The following is a 19887-nucleotide window of genomic DNA, read 5'->3' as shown; positions in this document are numbered from 1 at the left end:
GGCTAAGAACCCAGCTTGGGTGTGGGGGCTGGAGGACTTGCTGAAGCCAAAAAAATCTTTGGATTTTCTCAGGCTTGTGTCTGCCAGCTCGGCGGAAGGGGCCAGACCTCGTGTTGAGGCATCTCACCTTCCCAGAGAGTGAAATTCCAGACGGTCTGAGCCAATATCAGGCTTACACTCATTCACCCACCCACTCCTTCTGGCCTCCTTCCCCCAACCCCCCGTTAAATTTCTCCCCAGGTCCAGATTACAGCTGCAATTTGGCGCAGAAGCTCTGCAACCAATGCGACTCTCTAGTGAGATTTTTACCGTATACGTTGTTGGGGGGTGGGAGCCAGGGGATTGGGAGGGAGGAAAGTAAGTAAAGAATCTTAAATCTGGCTCTCACCCTATAACAGAGCAAAATCCCCACCGCTTCAAAGGCTGGGAGCTCATCCAGTCGAGATGCTTTTGGCCCCAGTTGGGAGGTGGGGCAGGTTCTGAGAATGAAAACAGATTTTTTTTTTTATTCCTTTAAATCCCCCTCCCTCCAAGGAGCAGCGGGAGGCAAACTTTTTCTCCCTGCCTTCCCAGCACAGCCTGAGGAGACTGCTTTTGAGGAAGGGTCTGTTTCTATCCTGGTTGCCTCGCCTACCCCGTTCCCCTGTTTTCTCCCGTTTGCCTTTTGGGACTTGCTTGTCTTCTGGGAAGGCAGAGGTGGATGTTGAACGTGATGGCGGGGGGTTATAAATGTCCAGTTGTCCGAAAGGGATTGTTTGCCGAGAAGGTGAGCCCCTTCCAGAACCTTCCAAGAGGCTCCTTAGGGTCCTCACCCTGGCTGGGGATCGGTTGTTCCGGATGGCTGAAAGCAGGGGCTGGGGCGGGTAAGGTTCGGCTTGAGCCGTGATAGAAATGGAAATTATTTGCTCCGGGAATCCTAGCTGCCTGACTGTGAAATGATTTTATTAGGTAGGGGGTTTGCGGGGGAGGAGGTACTGATTCTACGGGGAGAAGAGGAGGTTATGAGTGGAGCCAGTTCAATTTACTGTTACAGATTGAGCGTCCACTGAGGGCAGAACACTGTATTAAGCGCTTGGGAGAGCGCCTGAAAAGCAAATGACGTGTTCCCTGCCTTTTGAGGAGCCTACCATCTAATGGGGTGTCTGAACGTGTAGAAAGTTGAAAATGCTGGAGCCCAGGTCTTCCTTCCTCCTTGCACCATCTGCAAATGTGTGAGTTGAGCAGGCAATCAATAAGAGGTATTGAGCACTTACTGTGTGCAGAGCACTGTATTGAGCGCTTGGGAGAGTACAGTAGAACAGAGTTAATAGACATGTTCCCTATCTAGAGGACATTTGCAGTCTAGAGGAAAATTTCTACCCTTGGGTATGGATGATAATAATAATAATAGTAATAATTGTGGTATTTAAGTACTTACTATGTGCCAGGTGCTGTACTAAGCAGTGGGGTGGTAGATACATATAATTAGGTTGGACCCAGTCCCTGTCCACATGGGGCTCACAGCCTTAATCCCCGTTTTCCAGATGAGGTAACCGAGGCACAGAGAAGTGAAGTGACTTGTCCGAGGTCACACAACAAGCGGCGGAGCTAGGAGTAGAACCCAGGTCCTCTGTCTCCCGAGCCCGTGCTCTTTCCACTAGACCATGCAGTTGAAGATTACTTAAGCTACTTGCAGTCTCAGTGATCTACTCAGGCGGTTTGCAGTCTCTCAAAATTCTGGAGAGAGCTCACTTGATGATAATAATGATAATAATTGTATTTAAGTGCTTACTATGGTAGAGTACTGTACTAAGTGCTGGGGTGGAGTCAAGGTAATCGGGTCCCACATAGGGCTCACGGTTTAAATAGGAGGGGGGACAGGTTTTTCACCCCCATTTTGCAGTTGAGGAAGCTGAAGCACAGAGAAGTGAAGCAACTTGTCTGCTGTGTGATCTCGGGCAAGTGGCGGAGCCGGGATTAGAACCCAGGTCTCCTGATTGCCCAGGCCCCGGCTCTTTCCTGTAGGCCATGCCGTTTCTCACTTCCCGGTTGGGCCTTTTGTGGATACTCTGAGCTGGACTGGTGAAAATTTGATGGCATAGGTCCCTTCCCCGTTGTGGGTTGGGATTGTCTCTCTGTTGCCGAGTTGTACTTTCCAAGCGTTTATTACAGTGCTCTGCACACAGTAGGCGCTCGATAAATACAATCGAATGAATGAATGAGTTCCCTTCGGCCCACCCTCCTCTGAGGTCACTGGGAGAGGAGAAAGAATAAGGCATCGACTGTGCAGTAATTAGCTGGAGTCCGGAGCGGATGCCAGCGCTGGAAGGCCGCTGACTTCCCCAGCAGAGATTTGCCCCGTAAAAGCCCACCAGACAAAGGACATCCAATCTCCCCTCCATCCTCCGAACCGTCGGGAGATGAACCGAACACGACCGGGTGAGGACGTTAGCATTTCCTCTGCTGACCTTTTCCTTGAGATTTTATGCAAAAGCGACCTTTAGATTTCTTGGCGGCCGTTAGCGCTTGGCTTCGGGTTTTTTGCAGCAGTGGAGATTTTTTTTGGCTTTGTGTTTTTTCCTGTTTATGTGGGTGCGAGTCGGGCGGGGAGAGAGAAAGGACACCTCTATCCGTCATGTGAAAATAATTGGAAATCTTTGCTCTCCCCCTCTCAGGAAATGGTTCAGTCATCACGTCCTCCCTAAAAGGTCTCACCCACTCTGCCCGCTGCTGCTGTTTTGTGCCGCTGAATTGCCGTCTGCCAGATCTAGGAGTATCAACTGTCTGAGCTGTGGTGCAGGGGGACCTTTCAAACTGCTGCATTGCTCAGCAAATCTAATAGTAAATGTGGTATTTGTTAAGCGCCTTCTAGGCATGTGGCTCTGTGGCACAATGGGTAGCGCTCTGGACTTCCAGAGTAGTGGGAGCTTTTCAAAGGCTGTGGGTTTCAGCCCCACCTGAGTCGTCTTTAGAGAAGCAGCGTGGCCTAGTGGAAAGAGCATAGGCCGGGGAGTCAGAGGACCTGGGTTCTAATCCCGACTCTATCAGTTAAATCCTGGGTAAACTTGGGCAAGTCACTTCTATGTGCCTCAGTTTCCTCATCGGTACAATGGAGAGTCAGTACCTGTTTTCCCTCCTGTGAGTTCCATGGGGGACGGGGACTGTGTCCGTCCTGATTAACTTGTGTCTATCCCAGCGATTAGAACAGTGCTTGACCCATAGAAGCGCTTAAATGGTATAATTATAACAAGCCAAGGATTGGGGCAGCTACAAGATAACCAGGTGGGGTAGTCCGTACCTCACAAGTCTAAGTAGGGGGAAGAGAAGATAATGAATCCCCATTTACCGGATGAGGAAACTGAGGTACAGAGACAATAAGTGACTTGCCCAAAGTTGCCCAGTGGGTAAGTTGCAGGATGAGTACAGTGCTCTGCACATAGTAAGCGCTCAATAAAAACTATTGAATGAATGAGAAAACCAGTTCCCTGATTCCTAATTCTGTGCTCTTTCCACTAAGCTAGCCTGGTGATGCCAGACCCAGGCCTCTGAGCCCCAGATGGAAGCAGCATAGCCTAGTGGGTAGAGCACCGCCCTGGGAGTCAGAAGGTCATGGATTCTAATTCTAGCTCTACCACTTGCCTGCTGTATGACCTTGGGCAGGTCACTTCACTTCTCTGTCCCTCTCATCTGTAAATTGGGGGCTAAGACTGTGAGCCCCATGTGGGACAGGGACTGTGTCCAACCCGATTTGCTTGTATCTACCCCAGCGCTTAGTACAGCGCCTTGCACAAAGGGCTTAATAAATGTCACAATTATCATTATTATTGTTTGCCCTTGCCCATGGGCTCAGGGTGGGCCTGCATCTCCCCCTTCCCACCTCTATCCATTAAGCAACGTGGCTTAGTGGATAGAGCATGGGACTAGGAGACAGAACGTCATGGATTCTAATCCCGACTCCATCACTTGTCTGCTCTGTGGCCTTGGGAAGTCACTTGACCTCTCTGTGCCTCAGTTACCTCATCTGTGAAATGGGGATTAAGACCGTGAGCCCATGAAGAACAGGGACTGTATCCAACCCGATTTGCTCGTATTCCCCCTCTTCCCCCTGCCCCAGTGCTTAGTGCAATGCCTGGCACATAGTAAGCACTTAACAAATACCATAATAATTATTATTATTATTATTTTGGGCCTCTGAGGACTGAGGGCATTTTGTGGCAGCGGTGACATTGCCATAAATGCACAATGCTTATTGATTTACACACCTGGCTTTCCCCATGCCATAAGTGTAGTTCAGTCATTCATTGTCGTATTTATTGAGTGCTTACCGTGTGCAGACCACAGTACTACGCTCTTGTAAAGTACAATTCAGCAATGAATAGAGACAATTCATTAATTCAGTTGTATTTATTGAGCGCTTACTGCGTGCAGAGCACTGTACTAAGTGCTTGGAAAGTACAATTCAGCAACAATTACAGTCCCTGCCCACAACGGGCTCACAGTCTAGAAGCGGGGAGACCGGCATCAAAACAAGAAAATGGGCATCAATAGCATCAATATAAATAAATAGAATTATAGATATATACACGTTAGTAGTTGCAGTAACCATCTAAAGTGTGCACAGCACTATGCTAAGCACTGGGGGAATATACCCGGGTGAGAACCAGCCACATTCTCTGGACCTCAAGGGTCTCACAAGACCAACTAATTTAACAGAGTTAGTAGACCCATTCCCTGTCCACTGGACTAGAAACTTATTATGAACTAATTTTGACACACAGAGTACAAGCCTTCTACCTTCCTTTCAGCAGAACAGTTAAAGTCATTGGAGATAGAAGAGACTAATTCCATCACATCCTGATCTTGGGCTTATTTCTTGAAACTCTTATATCTGTATTCATCTCTAATGGATTTAGATTTGCTGTCTTTATTCACCCCTCCCTCAGCCCCCATGGCACTCACATACATATCTGTAATTTGTATTAATGTCTGTCTCCCTGTCTAGACTGTAAACTCCTTGTGGGCAAGGAACGTGGCTGTCAACTCTGCTGTGTTGTATTCTCCCAAGTGCTTAGATGCCTCCGAGGAGAAAAGTTTGCAGTAATTCCTACACAGACAAGCAAGGACTCCAGTTTCTTCTTATAAAATACAGAGGTATCATGGCCTAGAGGACAGAGCAGGCCTGGGAGTCAGATCTGGGTTCTAATCCTGACTCCTCCACTTGTCTGCCACATGACCTTGGGCAAATCACTTCGCTTCTCTGTGCCGCGGTGACCTCATCTGTACAGTGGGGTAGACCGTGGCCCGTGTGGGACAGGGACTGTGTCCAAACTGATTAGCTTGTGTCTACCACTGCGCTTAGTACGGTGCCTGGCACATAGTAAGCGCTTACAAATAGCACTTGAAAAAAAATTACACTACCTCTGAGACATTCATGTGGCTCAGTGGAAAGAGTCTGGGCTTGGGAGTCAGAAGTCATGGGTTCGAATTCCGGCTCTGCCACTTGTCAGCTGTGTGACTGTGGGCAAGTCACTTCAGTTCTCTGGGCCTCAGTTCCCTCATCTGTAAAAGACAACCTTGAAGAAAATGTCCTTTATGACAAAGTGAATACGGAAATTACCCTATTTATTTTGTTAATGAAATGTACATCGCCTTGATTCTATTTAGTTGCCATTGTTTTTACGAGATGTTCTTCCCCTTGACTCTATTTATTGCCATTGTTCTTGTCTATCTGTCTCCCCCGATTAGACTGTAAGCCCGTCAAAGGGCAGGGACTGTTTCTATCTGTTGCCGACTTGTTCATTCCAAGCGCTTAGTACAGTGCTCTGCACATAGTAAGCGCTCAATAAATACTATTGAATGAATCAATAAAATGGGGATGAAAGACTGTGAGCCTCATGTGGGACAACCTGATTACCATGTGTCTACCCCAGCGCTTAGAACAGTGCTCTGCACATAGTAAGCGCTTAACAAATACCAACATTATTATTATTTATTATTATTATTATTATTCCTCGTGCGCCCCTGGTGGTAGTTGACTGCATTGCACCCCTTCAGTGAGCACCTAATCAGTGAATGGTATTTATTGAGCGCTTACCATGTTCATGGCCCTGAACTATTAATAATAATAATTTTTATGGTATTTGTTAAGTGCTTACTATGTGCCAAGCACTGTTCTAATGCAACAGAATTGGAAGGAATATTCCCTGCCCACAACAAACTCAATATTCAGACTCCATTTAGAGTCCATATAAAGTGCTATATAGCAAGCCCCGAAAAGTAGGTAGAAGGTAATCAAGTCAGGCTCCTGCCCCATATGGAGCTTGTAGTCCAAGTGGGGAGGGGGCACAGGTATTGAATCCCCATTTTACAGATGAGGAAACTGAGGCATGGTGAAGCAAAGTGACCCAGGTCCTCTGAGTCCCAGGCCCGTGCTTTTTTCCACTAGGCTACGCTGCTTCTCTCAAGACAGTGCTGCTCATTGGAGATACCAGTGAGCAAGCAATTTGTCTAATCCTCAGACAAGTGAGATGCAACACCTCTTAATAATAAATAATACTGATGATGATGATGATGGCATTTCTTAAGTGCTTAACTATGTGCCAGGAGCTGTATTAAGCACTGGAGTGGATACAAGCGGATCGGGTTGGACACGGTCCCTGTCCTATGTGGGGCTTACAGTCTGAAACCCCATTTTACAGATGAGGAACTGAGGCCCAGAGAAGTGAAGTGACTTGCACAAGATCACAGCAGACAAGTGGCAGAGCTGGGATTAGAACGCGGGTCTTCTGACTTCTGACCGTGCTGTTTCTCTTGTTTTTGCTTTTTGGGTTTTTTTAAATTTTGTTTTTAATGGTATTTAAGTGCTTACTACGCACCAGGCACTGTACTAAGTGCTGGGGTAGATTACCCTCTAGGCTGTGAGGTAGTTGTGGGCAGGGATATGTCTGATGTTATATTGTACTATCCCAGTTGCTTGGTACAGTACTTTGCACACAGTAAGCTCTCAATACATACGATTAATAATAAGCTAGACTCGACAACGTAAGACAAGAGAAATGAGGTTAGACATATTCCCTGTCATACATGTTGCTCATAATCTTCAGCGCTTAGTACAGTGCTCTGCACACATTAAGCGCTCAATAAATACTATTGAATGAATGAATCTTAATTGTTTCTAAGGTGATAAACTGCAGGTTGCCTTGCAGTTGGCCATTAGCCACTCCATTCATTCATTCGTTCATTCAATTTGATTTATTGAGCGCTTACCGAGTGCAGAGCACTGTACTAAGTGCTTGGGAGAGTACAGTGTAACAATAAGCAGACACATTCCCTGCACACAACGAGCTTACAGTCTAGAGGGGAGAAAGACAGTAATATGAATTACAAAGACATTAATAAATGAATTACAGATATGTACATAGATGCCTGGACCTCTAGTCTTGGGGAAAGATAGATTCGATGGTTTTTGATCTCCAAAAGAGCTATCTTGAGAGCCAGTGAGACTTTAAGGAGTATGTTTAGAGGAAATAATTTTTGAGCGATTGTTCATGTGTGTGGATCGTGGAGTTGGTGAGAGAACTAATGTTGATCTGTCATGAACTGCCTTTTTTATTTCCGTTTTTAAGCATTGAGCCCATTCATCCTGGTGGTTGACGGCAGGAAGGCACATGTCTCCATCGTTCAGCTGTCTGGTGGTCAAACTGTTGGCAGGGTCAAAGTTTCTCCCACTCTCCACTCTAAAGGGCTGTTGTGCATTGAACATTTCAGCCCATCCTGCTCACAGTGATGAAAATGACCCTGTCAGTGGTGGGTAGATGGCAGGGTGGCCTAATGGAGAGATGTAGGACTGGTAGTCAAAGGATTCTAATCCTCTATCTTCCACTTCATTCAATTGAATCTTATTTATTGAGTGCTTACTGTGTGCAGAGCACTGTACTAAGAGCTTGGGAGAATACAATATAACAATGAATAGAAAGATTCCCTGCCCACAATGAGCTTACAGTCTAGAGGGGGAGACAGACATTAATAGAAATAAATGACAGATATGAACTTAAGTGCTAGAGGGCTGGGAGGGGAGATGAACAAAAGGGAGTGGGAGAAGAGGAAGTGGGCGTAGGAAAAACCTCTTGCCTGCTTTGACCCTGGACAAGTCACATAACTCATCTGCGCCTCAGTCTCCTCTTCTGTAATATCGGAGTTGAATAGCAGTTTTCCCCCATTAGACTTTGAGTCCCATGTGGGGCAGGGACTGCGTCCTACCAGATTTACCTTGTGTCTGACCCATCTTAATACAGCACTCAGCACATAGCCCTTAAATATCGCTATTATTCTTGAGAGTTGGGGAAATCTGCTGGGCTATTGCAGTGTTAAGTATTCAAGAAAAACTTCTGCTTTAAATCTCCAAGTTCTCCTGCCTATTCCTGGAGGAGGGAAATGGAATCCTAAAATTAGGCTTAAACTGGTAGGAGGGTGGCAAGGAGTGACAGGGTATTCTCTTGAATTCAGGTTTTTTTTAGGGTACTTGTTAAATACTATCAAGCAGTCAGTTATTTATCGAGCGCTAACTATGTGCGGAACACTTTATTAAGTACTTGGAAGAGTATAATACAACAGAATTGATAGACACATTCCCTGCAAAACACTGTTCTAAGTTCTGGGATAGATACAAGTTAATCAAATTGGACTTAATCTCTGTCCCACACAAGGCTCACAATATAAGTAGTCACACAGCAGTCACGTGCAGAGCTGGGATTAGAACTCAGATTCTCTGGATTCCAGGACCGTGGTCTTTCCACTGGGCCACACTGCCCAATCAGACAGATTACATAACCAGCAAACTGCAAGCTCGTTGTGAGCAGGGAATGCATCTGTTTATTGTTGTATTGTACTCTCCCAAGTGCTTAGTACAGTGCTCTGCACACTGTAAGTTCTCAATAAATACGATTGAATGAAAGAAAAGAGCTCCCAGCAACTGGGACTCAGCTGGGCAAACAGTCAGTGGTGCTTACTACATGCAGAGCACTGTACTGAATAAGCACTTTGGAGAGTACAGTACAACAGAGTTAGCAGATATGTCCCTACCCACAACGAACTTTCATTCAGTTGTATCTATTGAGCGCTTACTGTGTGCGGAGCACTGTACTAAGCACTTGGAAAGTACAGTTCGGCAACAGAGACAATCCCTGCCCACAGCGGGGTCACAGCCTAGAAAGGGGGAGACAGACAACAAAACAAAGCAAAACAAGTAGACAGGCACCAAGAGCATCACTATAAACAGAATGATAGATATGTACACATTAATAAAATAGAAGTATAAATATGTTCATATATGCACAAGCGCTGTGGGAGGGGAAGGGGATAGAGGAGAGAGAGGGAATAGGGGTGATGGGGATGGGAGGAGGAGCAGAAGAAAAAAAGGGGGGCTCAGTCTGGGAAGGCCTCCTGGAGGAGGTGAGCTCTCAAATGGGCTTTGAAGGGGGGGAAGTGAGCTAGTTTGGCGGATGTGAGGAGGGAGGGCATTCCAGGACGGAGGTAGGACGTGGGCCGGGGGTCGACGGCGGGATGGGCGGGAACGAGGCCCAGGAGGAGGTGAGCGGCGGCAGAGGAGCGTGTGGGCTGGGCTGGAGAAAGAGAGAAGACAGGTGAGGTAAGAGAGGGCCAGGTGATGGAGAGCTTTGAAGCCAATAGTGAGTTTTTGCTTGATGCGAAGGTGGATAGGCAACCCCTGGAGATTTTTGAAGAGGCATGTCACCCACCTCCTTAGTCTAGAGAGGGAGATAGTAATAAAAATGAGCAATTTACAATGTATGATTTTAATGGTATGTATTTAACGCTCTAGGGTTGCGTTGAATATCGAATGTGCAAAGCTCACAGATCCAAGTACCTAGACGATGCAGATGGGAGAGGGAGCTGGGGAAGAGAGGGCTTAAATTGGGGAAGGCTTCTTGGAGGAAAGGTGACCATAATAATTCATTCATTGAATCGTATTTAATGCTTTGGACATGGGGAAGGTGGTGGTCTGGTATGTCTGGAAGGGGAGAGAGTTCTAGGCTGGGGGAAAGGATAGAGTTAGGTTCTGAGCACCGACCGCCTACATAAAGAGAGCCATCACTGCAGCTGGTAGCTCCTGAGTCAAGGCAGAACATTTTCTTAGTGGGAGTGGACCTGTGTTCCTGTTGGCGTATCCACCTCCCACTGGTTTGTTCTGTCTTCCCATTGATCTGTCTGCCTCCACTGATTTGCCCTGTCTTCCTAATAGCCTCTCTGTCCCCACTGGTTTGTCCTGCCTCCCCATTGGCTTGTCTGCCCCCAGACTGGTTTGTCCTGCCTCCCCATTGGCCTCTCTACCCTCCCACTGGTTTGTCCTGTCTCCCCATTGGCCTCTCTGCCCTCCCACTGGTTTGTCCTGTCTCCCCATTGGCCTCTCTGCCCTCCCACTGGTTTGTCCTGTCTCCCCATTGGCCTGTCTGCCCTCCCACTGGTTTGTCCTGTTTCCCCGTTGGCCTGTCTGCCCCCACACCAGTTTTCCTGTCTCCCCATTGGCCTGTCTGCCCCCACACCAGTTTTCCTGCCTCTGCACTGGCTTGTCTGTCCCATACCAGTTTGTCCTGCCTCCCCATTGGCCTGTCTGCCCTCCCACAGGTTTGTCCTGAATTCCCATTAGCCTATCTGCCCTCTCACTGGTTTGTCCTGTCTCCCATTGGCCTGTCCACCCTCCCACTGGTTTGTCCTGCCTCCCGATTGGCCTGTCTGCCCTCCCAAGGGTTTGTGTTGGCTCGGGCTGGAGCTTGAAGACTTCTTCTGCACCAGAGGCTCTCTTCACAAGCCACCAGCTCCATCAGGCGCTAGGACCGAGCGTCCTGAACGTCACCTAGCTGAGCCCTGCTCTAGCAGCTTAGGAGGAGGCAGGAGGGGCCGAGAGGCGGGAGCTGGGAATTTAAGGAGGTAGAGCTCCTCTCTCCAAGTGTTTAACTCTAAAGCCACTCCTCGGGGCTGCCGGAGCCAGGTCTGAGCAGAGGACGGAGGCCGGCCCCCCAGCCTGGGTTTTGCCGCTGACTTGTTGCGTGACCTTCGGTAAGTCACACCGCTTTGTCGGATCTCTGTTGTTCTGTCTCTGAAACTAGAGGGGAGAAGCAGTCTTCCTCCAAGGGATCGTCTTCCAGAGCTTATTGGAAAGAAGAATGTAAAACTTTTAGGAATTGGTCAATCAGTGGTGTTTATTGAGCTCTTACTGTGTGCAGAGCACTGCACTAAGCGCTTGGGAGAGTACAATGCAACAGAGTTGGTAGACATTCCCTGCTCACAGGGAACTTACAGTCTATAGGGGGAGGGAGACATTAATATAAATTATTCATTCAGTCATAGTTATTGAGTGCTTACTGTATGCAGAGCACTGTACTAAGCACTTGGGAGAGTACAATAATAAAAAGGCATTAAATTATGGATCTATATTAGGACTAATTTCTGGAGAAGAGTCTAATGCTAGGGAAAGTCCAGGGAAAACGTGGAATAGGCAGACTGGCAGCTAGATGGATAGAGACCATAACAATGATAACGGAAGAATCATTAGAAATTATGCGGATTTTGGCAGAGGGTGGGACGTTCTGGAGAAAGCATGTCCATGGAGTCACTATGAATTGGAAATGACTCGGCACTTGATAATAATTAATGCGTGGGTCTGAGGGTGGGGTAGATACTGAGGGACTAAAGGGTACAGATCCAAGTGATGAAGAAGGGAGAGTACTCAGAAGAAGGGGGGGAAAGAGGGGGAATGAGGGCTTGATTGGGGAAGACCTCTTGGATATGGGATTTCAATTACAGATTCAGAGGCGGTGACCACTGGGGTTAAATTTAGGCTTGGATCTTGGAGATTGTAAACTCCCTGAGACTGGAAATTGTTGGTGTCTGTGAGCTTTGCAAATATTGGATCCTGCTGATTCCTTCCTCAGTTGTGCATCACTTTATGTCTTGATTTTGGGAGAGGGACAGGGTGGAAAAGAGGTCAGCTGACCTGGGTTTCCCCACTTGTCTTCCATGCACCTTGCACTTTTTAAAAGAGTCAAATGAATGAATCTTCTAGGCCAGGCATTGGGGGTCTTCAGTCCAGGTGCCCTACGGTGGCATATCAACCTTTAAGCTCACTGTGGGCAGGGAATGTGTCTATTTATTGTATTGTACTCTCAACTGCTTAGTACAGTACTCTGCACACAGTCAGAGTTCAGTAAATACTATTGAATGAATAATAATAATAATAATGTTGGTATTTGTTAAGCACTTATTATGTGCTGAGCACTGTTCTAAGCGCCGGGGTAGGTACAGGGTGATCAGGTTGTCCCAGGTGAGGCTCCCAGTCTGAATCCCCATTTTACAGATGAGGTACCTGAGGCCCCGAGAAGTGAAGTGACTTGCCCCAAATCACACAGCTGACAGGTGGCGGAGCTGGGATTAGAACCCATGGCCTCTCACTCCTAAGCCTGGGCTCTTCCCACTGAGCCACACTGCTTTTTGAATGAATGAATGAATGGCACTCATGCCACCTCTTTGATGAGTTTTTTAATGGTATTTAAGCTCTTACTATGTCCCAGGCACTGTACCAAGCTCTGTGGCAGGGGTTGGATGTAGTCCATGTCCCACATGGGGCTCACAGTTTTAATCCTCGTTTTACAGATGAGGTCGCTGAAGTACAGAGAAAGGTTTTGCCCAAGGTCACACACGGCAGATGGGTGGCGGAGCCGGGATCAGAACCCAGATCCTTCCAACTCCCAGGCCTGTTCTCTGTCCACTAGGCCATGCTGCTGCTCAGCTGGAGAAGCTGGAACACTGATTTCCCCCCAGCCTGAAGTCACTACTATATTTTGAGTCCTCACCCCGCAATCAAGCCCTTAGGCATTCACTCTCAACCCTCCCCTCACCCCCACAGCACTTACTTACCTATCTCTTGTCTCAGCTGCTCCCCTTACCTGTGATTTATCTTGATGTGCTAGCCTGCGAGCTCCTTGAAGGATGGGATAGCATGTATTAACTTTGTTGTCCTCTTTCAAGGCCTTACCACAGTGCTCTACACAGAGTACGGGCCCAATGAATATGCCGGGATCGGTCGATCTGAGTCAGCGGCTAGTTAGTCTTCTGCTTTGGCCATGGTCTCGTTCAGGTCACCCCCCTTCACTGCTCTCCCCACCTTGACTTTGTCATGCAATGAGTCCCACCGTGGCCCATATATGACCTGAGGATAAAATGTTGCTGGCAAAAGAACGTGGAGCTGGGAATCGGGACGCTTGGATTCTCATCCCGGCGCTGCCGCTTGGCTACTGTTAGATCTTGGGCAAGAAGCAGCATGGTATAGTGGATAGAACACGGGACTGGGAGTTGGAAGGTCACGGGTTTTAATCCCGGCTCCGCCACGTGTCTGCTGTGGGACCTTGGGTAAGTCACTTCACTTCTCTGGGCCTCAGTTACCTCATCTGTAGAACGGGGATTGAGACTGTGAGCCCCACGTGGGACAGGAACTGAGTCCAACCCGATTTGCTTGAATTCATTCATTCTATAGTATTTATCGAGTGCTTACTTTGTGCAGAGCACTGTACTAAGCATTTGGAATGTACAATTCGGCAACAGATAAAGACAGTCCCTGACCAATGATGGGCTCACCCCAGCGCTTACTACAGTGCCTGGCCATAATGCTTCACAAATGCCATGATTGATAATGATGATAGGGACAGTGTCCAACCTGTTTGTATTCCATCCAACCCTTAGTGCAGTGCTTGGAACATAGTGACCGCTTAACAAATACAATTTTATTAATATTCTCTAGGCTTTTATTCCTCATCTGTAAAATAGGAGTAAAATACCTGTCCTCCCTCCTTACTCTCCCAAGCATTTAGGACACAATAAGCGCTCAATAGATATCTGACTGATCCTAGACTCTGAGTCTTCCATGGGGCCGGGGCTGTGAACCCTGGGTGAGGGGCAGGGATTGTGGCTGATCAGATTGTATTGTGTCTTCCGTAGTGCTTAGCACAGTGTTGGGTCAACAAATACCATTGTTGTTTTTGGCAAATACCTCTGGTATTCTCAATACATCGGAAAAGCATATTGTATTTGAGGCATTTGGAGCAAACAACCCTATCGGCCCCTGGTCTGCCCAGGTACTCTTAGGTTCGGAGTTTCCCTGCTCTGAAGTCTCTCCTCAGTGTTTGGAATTTCCCCACTTCTGGAGCAGGTTGAAATCACCCAAAAAGATGATTTTCCCCACCTGGTATTTCCCCTTGAAATTCCACAAACAATTTAGATTCCATTGTAATCTCTGGATTGCTTTCGGTCACTCTGCCTCCTGGAGCCAATGAGATGTTTAGGTTTCTGTCTCAGCAATCCATTCACAACTGGTGCCCATAAAAATAGTGTTGCTGACACTTGTAGGATTCATCCCTATCTTTAACTCTATTTAATTCATTCATTTATTCAATCGTGTTTATTGAGCGATTACTCTGTGCAAAGCACTGTACTAAACACTTGGGAGAGTACAATACAAAAACAGACACATTCCCTGCCCACAACGAGCTCACAGTCTAGAAGGTCTAACCTTTGGTATCTGGATTTTCCTCCAGTCTAAGCCCAGGTAGAGTTACCGGTCTCCTGGCCAATGATAATGCATTAATTAGGGTACTTACTCTGTGCCCAACACAGTAATAATACTAATAATGGTATTTAAGTGCTTACTACGTGCCAGACACTGTACTAAGTGCTGGGGTGGATAAAAGCAAATCGAGTTGGACACAGTTCCTGCCCCATGTGGGGCTCACAGCCTCAATCCCCATTTTGCAGATGAGGTTACTGAGGCCCAGTGAAGTGACTTGCCCAAGGTCACACAGCAGACAAGTGGCGGAGCCAGGATTAGAACCTATGACCTTCTGACTCACAGGCCTCTGCTCTATCCACTATGCCATGCTGCTCTCTCATCCTGGGTCTGTGCCTCGGTTTCCTCATCTGTTCTCTCTCCCGTTGAGTTGTGAATGCCACAGGCACTGTGTCTGATCTGAGTACACTGTATCTATCCCAGCGCTTAGTGCAGGGTTTGGCACCTAGTAAGTGCTTAATGCACAGAATTATCATCATCACTCTCACAGTGACGTGCAGAACGTGGCTGCATTGGAATCTAGTTCATGGCTCGGAAATACTTGGGACCATGAAGACCGAATGAAGGTGGCCCTTAGGCCGCTGGCATATTTTGTGGGCTCGGATTGTCCCTTGCACAGTAATGTGGGTTTTAACCTCATGATTATTTTTTGGCCATTTTCCGCTGGCTTTGGTTCCCCTCTTTGGGTTTTTTTGGCTGCCTCTGGTAGAGAGTTTACAAGGTCTCTGATCCCCATCTGGCAGCTGAAAGACCGCACTTCAGGCGGTCTGTCTTCCAGGAATGGGTTGGCTGGGAACCAAGACAGCTGGATGACTGTTTGGGGCAGGAAGACTGTTGTCCCAAAGAGCAAGGAAATGGAGAACCTTAAGGCCACGGCTTTCAGTCTTTTCTGGTCAGGAACAGCTTAAATCAATCCATCAGTTGTATTTATTGAGCGTTTGCTGTGTGCGGAGCCCTGTACTAAGCACTTGGGAGAGTTCAGTGTAACAGTCGGTAGATATGTTCCCTGCCCACAGTGAGTTTGAGAGTTTGAGAAGAGGAAATGAGGGTTTAGTCAGGGAGGGCCTCTTGAAGGAGACGTGCCTTCAATAAGGCTTTGAAGATGGGGAGAGAGATTGTACAATCAGAGGTCATGGTTCGACTCCCGACTCTGCCACTTCATTCATTCAATAGTATTTATTGAGCGCTTGCTATGTGCGGAGCACTGTACTAAGTGCTTGGAATATACAAATCGGTAACAGATAAAGACAGTCCCTGCCCTTTGACGGGCGCACAGTCTAATCGACGGGCCACTTGTCAGCTGTGTGACTGTGGGCAAGTCACTTAACTTCTCTGTGCCTCAGTTACCTCATCTGTAAAATGGGGATTAACTGTGAGCCTCACGTGGGCCAACCTAATTACCCTCTATCTACCCCAGCACTTAGAACAGCGCTCTGCACATAGTAAGTGCTTAACAAATACCAACATTATTATCATTATTATTACAATACTAATTGTTCCTCTTAATCATCTCTCCCTGCCCAGACAATCCTCAGAGAGGCAGTGTGGCCTCATGGGTAGAGCCCAGGAGTTGGGAGACGTGGGTTCTAATCCTCAGTGTGCTGTTTACCCGCTGTGTGACCGTGGGCAAGTCATTAACTCTCAGTGCTTCGGTTTCCTCATCTGTAGAATGGGGATTCAGTTCCGCCCTCCCAGCCCCAAAGCACTTATGTACATATCTGCAATTTTTATTTATTTGTATTGATGTCTGTCTCCCCAACTCTAGACTGTGAGCTCGTTGTGGGCAGGGAATGTCACTGTTTACTGTTGTATAGTACTTTCCCAAGCGCTTAATACAGTGCTCTGCACACAGTAAGTGCTCAATAAATTCGATTGAATGAACTAATGAATTCCAGTTCTCTCTCCTGCTAAAGAATCTGGGATAGTAATAATAATGTTGGTATTTGTTAAGTGCTTACTATGTGCAGAGCACTGTTCTAAGCGCTGGGGGAGATACAGGGTCATCAGGTTGCCCCACGTGAGGCTCACAGTTAATCCCCGTTTTATAGATGAGGTAACTGAGGCACAGAGAAGTTAAGTGAGTTGCCCACAGTCACATTGGGGGCTACCGGACTTCTGTTTGCCTCGACGTGCCAATACTAACAGCAAAGCTTAGAACAATGCTCGGCACCAATAAGTGCTTAACAGATACCCTATGTGCAAAGCACTGTTCTAAGCGCTGGAGTAGATACAGGGTCATCAGGTTGTCCCACATGAGGCTCACAGTTAATCCCCATTTTACAGATGAGGTAACTGAGGCACAGAGAAGCGAAATGACTTGCCTACGGTCACACAGCTGACAAGCGGCAGAGCCGGGATTCGAACCCATGACCTCTGACACCCAAACCCGGGCTCTTGCCACTGAGCCACGCTGATGGGCGGAGCTGTGTCTGATCTGACTGTATTGTATCTACTCCAGTGCTTCACAAGCACAGTGCTCAGCATAAAGTAAGTGCTTAATAAATACCAATATTATTATTCTCAGGGCCCCTGGAAGCAGTCACTACCAATTCATGGACCAGTCTATGTCCCGGTCCTCTAATCGTAACTATGGTATTTAAGTGCTTACTATGTGCCAGGCACTGTGCTAAGCATTGGAGACACTGACCTAAGACTCTAGACTGCAAGCTCCTGGTGGAAGCTCCTGTCTACCAACTCTATTAGACTGTTCTCTCCAAAGTGCTTTGTACAGTGTTCTGTACACAGTAAGCACTCAATTTGATTGACTGGATCTCCAATAACGGATAATGTAATATCAATAGAATTTATTGAGCACTTACTGTGGGCAGAGCACTGTACTGAGCACTTGGGAAAGTTCAGTACAACAGAATTAGTGGACGTGTTCCCTGCCCATAACAAGTTTATAGTTTAAAGGGGGAAATGGACATTAATATAAATAATTTATCTAAACTGAATATTTTTATGACATGACTTAATAGGAAGCCTTTTCTTCACTGTTCCCAACACAAAATCAGCCTGGGTTCGTAGTGACTTAAAGATGGGGATACAAATGGCTTAGTGGATAGAGCACAGGCCTGGGAATCAGAAGGACACGGGTTCTAATCATGGCTCCGCCACTTGTCTGCTGTGTGACCTTGGGCAATTCACTTGATTCTCTGGGCCTCAGTTACCTCATCTGTCAAATGGGGAATAAGACTGTGAGTCCCACGTGGGACAGGGATTGTGTCCAACCCGATTTGCTTATTGTCCGTCCCCCAGCGCTTGGTACAGTGCCTGGCACATAGGAAGCACTTAACAAATAACATTATTATTATTATATCGGACCGCAGGCAGGAAAGGAAAAGGCCATTTCTCCGTCTCCCCCACCCTACCCATCAGGTGGGGGTCACTAGAGGCTTTGAAGGCTGATTGGTCCAACCTTGGGCCAGAGACTCCCCTTTGATCTTTCACCTGGAGCAGGGTGGGCGTGGGGAGGGATTACTAGCTGGAGAGAGGCTGTCCTCTCCCACCTTCATTCAGTCAGATTTATGAGCACTTACTGTGTGCAGAGCATTGTACTGAGCACTTGGGAGAGTTCAGTACAGCAATAACCAGTCATATTCCCTGCCCACAACAAGCTTACAGTCTAGAGGGGGAGGCGGACATAAATAGAAATAAATAAATGACAGATATGTACATAAATGGTGTGGGGCCAGCAAGAGGGATGAACAAAGGGAACAAGTCAGAGCGATGCAGAAGGGGGAAGGAAAAGAAGAGTCAGGGACGACTCCTCCAAGTCATTTTGGAGGAGATGTAAGGCTTTGAATCTCTCTAGGACTTAAGCCCCCGGAGGCTGCCGCTCCTCCAGCCCCATTAAACGGACCCAACGTTTATAGACGGAATATTCGCGAAGGAGCTCCCGGCCATGATTGAGCCCCATTCGTGTGGCCCTGACTCATCTGATTAAAGGCAAGTGTTCTCTTGGGAGCCTTTCAAGAGCGGAAACCGCCAAGCCAAGCCCGGGGTTTGGGCAAGGGAGCAGGCCTTCTGGACGAGGGAGTCCGCCAACGGATCCACTTGTTAGTTCATCTGTCCCCTCAGGGATGAAATCATTCTCCCCGCCACCCTGAAGGGTCCAGCCTGAGGTTCCCGCTGTAGCGGGGGAGAGGGGCCGTTGAAAATAATTAGGCAGAGCACAGTCAGCTTGGGTGCAAGCCTCAGCCAGGAGATTTTAGCCTGCGGGACAGACACCGAGATGGCAAAGCAGATTGGTTTTGATTTATGGTGCTTGTTAAGTGTTTACCATGTGTCAGACGCTAGTCTAAGGGCTGAGGTAGGTACAAGTTAATTAGGTTGGACACAGTCCCTGTCCCACGTGGGGCTCACTGTCTAAAGTGGGAGGGAGAGCAGGTATTGCATCCTCTTTTTAGGGTAGAGGAAACTGAGGCACAGAGGAAATAAAGTGACTTGCCCAAGGTCACACAGCAAGGAGTTGGCAGAGCAGGAATTAGAACCCAGGTCCAATGACTCCCTGCTCCGTGCTTTTTCCCCTAGGCCACACTTCTTCTCAAGAGGCATCTTTCTGCTGTTGCTGTCTGACTTAACCAGTGTTTATTTAAATGCTATCTGTTAAGCGCTTACTGTGTGCCAGGCACTGTACTAAGTGCTGGGGTAGATACAAGCTAATCAGGTTAGACATAGTCCCTGTCCCACATGAAGCTCACAGTCTTAATCCCCATTTTACAGATGAGGGAACTGAGGTCCAGAGAAGCCAAGTGACTTGCCCAAGGTCACACAGGAGACAAATGATGGAGTGGGGATTAGAACCTAGGTCCTTCTGACTCTCAAGCTCGTTTTCTATACACCAGGCCAGGCTGCTTTTCAATCCATTGTTAGTTCTAGGCCAGTTAGAGAAATACTTCTCTCATTACTTCTGTCAGCTGACGGAGCTGTTCAAGGGAGTTTGTCTTGTCTTATGCCATCGAGTCATTTCCGACCCATAGCGACGCCACGGACACCCCAAAACGCCCCGCTCTCATCTGCACTTGTTCCGTAGCGGATCCAGAGAGTTTCCTTGGTAAAAATCTGAAAGCAGTTTACCATTGCTGCCTTGCGCACGTAAACTCGAGTCTCTACCGTCGTCTCTCTTTCCGTGCCGCTGCTGCCCGCATGGGTGAGTTTTGACTTGTAGCGGATTGCCTTCCATTCACTAGCCACTGGCCAAGCTAGGAATGGAATGGTAGGCCTCTGCTTGACTCTCCCTCCCAGAGCCATGACTGGTAGAGACTGGAAACTCC

General features: G+C 47.6%; 1 protein-coding gene across 3 annotated transcripts in view; it reads left to right on the top strand.

The window, feature by feature from the left end:
- The window catches only part of SHROOM4 (shroom family member 4), a 176576-nt gene that overhangs the window by 34579 nt on the left and 122110 nt on the right, over positions 1-19887 (top strand). Inside the window, exon 1 of one of the 3 annotated variants that reach the window (XM_029067244.2) lies at positions 10130-11052. The exons of the other annotated variants lie outside the window; for them this stretch is intronic. The gene's annotated coding sequence lies outside the window, so the exon portion shown is untranslated. Of the gene's footprint in view, positions 1-10129; positions 11053-19887 lie in introns of those variants that run through there. 3 annotated transcript variants of the gene reach the window in all.

This window comes from Ornithorhynchus anatinus, chromosome 6 (assembly GCF_004115215.2).
Source record: "Ornithorhynchus anatinus isolate Pmale09 chromosome 6, mOrnAna1.pri.v4, whole genome shotgun sequence".
Classification (NCBI taxonomy): domain Eukaryota; kingdom Metazoa; phylum Chordata; class Mammalia; order Monotremata; family Ornithorhynchidae; genus Ornithorhynchus; species Ornithorhynchus anatinus.
Note: the sequence above shows the minus strand (reverse complement) of the source record. Positions and strands in the feature narration are given on the sequence as shown.